Source organism: Monopterus albus, unplaced genomic scaffold (assembly GCF_001952655.1).
Source record: "Monopterus albus unplaced genomic scaffold, M_albus_1.0 scaffold16.1, whole genome shotgun sequence".
Classification (NCBI taxonomy): domain Eukaryota; kingdom Metazoa; phylum Chordata; class Actinopteri; order Synbranchiformes; family Synbranchidae; genus Monopterus; species Monopterus albus.
In genome coordinates, this window is record NW_018127896.1 from 1,517,818 (window position 1) to 1,520,162 (window position 2,345).

A 2,345-nucleotide genomic window follows, 5' to 3' on the forward strand; every position below is an offset into this window, starting at 1 on the left:
CTGCAGTGTGTATATGATTGACTCATTTGTGTATGATCTGAAAGCATTGTTTGATTTTGAGTGCTGGTGACATGGTTTTGAAGTAATTGTTGATTTTGCCAGAAGATTCAGAGGTTTTGTGAATTTAGTTTGAGTATTTGGATTTGTGTTTAAGGTTTTGAGAAAATGAGTGGTGGTTTTAGCAATTCAGAAAAACAGTCTAATATCAATAATTTACACTTTTGTTGATTGTGCAGGTGACAGCACATCCTCTAAAAAAGTGTTTCCTTGATTCCTCTCTCCTCGCATCTTACGTGGGTGAGAGAAAGATGCAAGGAAGAGACAAGTGAGGGAAACATGGATGCATATATGAGATTTGGGATGCACCTGATGTGTCAATACAGAAGGTAGGGTACCACATTGTGTCTGATACTGTGAGGAACATGAGTAAATGTTACCATACCTGTTACCCAGGACGTTTCCCTGTCATTTAAATACTGGTTATGCTGTGACCGATCAGGGTTCAACACATAACCTGTGGTATGTCTCTGGTCAAGTCGCATCAAGATCTAAGACTGAAATAATCCAACACAGGAACCACCTCAAAAGACAAAAATATTATGTTGTCTCAAAATGGAATGAGATAATTTGACTTTGTTAATTTTTGACCAGGATATGTCCTTTAAATCACACATAAACCAAGTCTCTAGATCTGCCTTCTTTCACCTGTACAATCTCACCAAAATCAGGAGCATCGTGTCTCAAAGTGATGCTGAAAAACAGGTCCATGCATTTGTTACTTCCAGGCTGGACTACTGTAACTCTTTACTATCAGGATGTCCCAATAATTCCCTAAAAAGCCTCCAGTTAATCCAAAATGCTGCAGCCAGAGTACTGACAGGAACTAGCGAGAGAGATCATATCTCTCCTAGATTAGCTTCTCTCCACTGGCTCCCTGTAAAATCCTTCTCCTAACATACAAAGCCCTTAATGACAAGGCTCCATCGTATCTTAAAGACCTTGTAGAGCCTTATCATCCTAACAGAGCACTTCGCTCTCAGAGTGCAGGTTTACTTGTGGTTCCTAGAGTCCACAGAAGTAGAATGGGAGGCAGAGCCTTTAGCTATCAAGCTCCTCTCCTATGGAACCAACTCCCAGTCTCAGTTCGGGAGGCAGACACCCTCTCTACCTGTAAGATTAGACTTAAGACGTTCCTTTTTGATAAAGCTTATAGTTAGGGCTGGATCAGGTGACCCTGAGCCTTCCCTTAGCTATGCTGCTATAGGCCTAGGCTGCTGGGGGGCTCCATGATGTTCTGAGCACCTGTCCTCTCGTCTAAATTTAAGCTAACCCTTAAAAAAATTCTGGAGAAATCATCACTTTAAAAGGATTATTTTATTTTTTGTTTCTTACAAAACAACCAATATGCAATGTTTTTATAGGAAATAACATTGATAATATAGCAATTAAGATATATACAACAAGAAATATATGACATTCTAAAACAAATAAATAAATAATTGTACAGAGGTTTTGTTTGTAGTGTAGTACCTGAAGGTGATGATGGCATTTACAGTGGAAAAATAACAAGTGTCCAAGAGAAGGGAATGACCTCTACTGCAGCTTTAAAATGATCAGTCTCACTGATGAATGAGGAACCAGTGCGATAACAAATAAATCATGCATTTATGTTTAAGACAAATATGAGATGTTAAAAAAAAACAACTTAAGGTGGTTGAGAATGTGGTGATTAGCTTAGCACAAAGACCAGGAGCAGGGAAAAGGGTGAACCTAGTTTTGTGGAAAAATTTAAACCATGTTTGGAACTAGAGGTATGTCTGGATGAGTACGACAAGATTCTTTATTGTCGTTTTACAACATAACCTCAAGAACTGGACTCAAAACATATATAAAATAGATAAAAAATAGATAAATAAATGCTCATACTCACATCACACCACTCTGTAACCACTCTGTCTCAATAATCCAGTTTTCACAGAGCTTGTTTTTGAGGTGGTTGAGAATGTGGTGATTAGCTTGATCAACTTGATGAACCTGGTTACTGACAGAAATCAGCTCATGTGAATAACCAACAGGTTATCATAGGTCAACATGACAACACTTGCAGCAGCTGGGGATGCAGGACAAACAAATAAATGACAGTTTAAACATTCCCTGCTTCAAATGTTTGTGCTAAGCTTGGCTCTGCACTGGACAAACATACGTGAAGCTGATCTTTGGAGTCAGACTTTGCTCAGTTTGCAAAGAACTTTGGTGATTTCCTTGAGCTTGAACTTTGCAGTTTAATCCTGTTTGGAAGGGTTTTTCTTTTGATGATGCTCTATGCTGCTGGTTCCGGATCACCT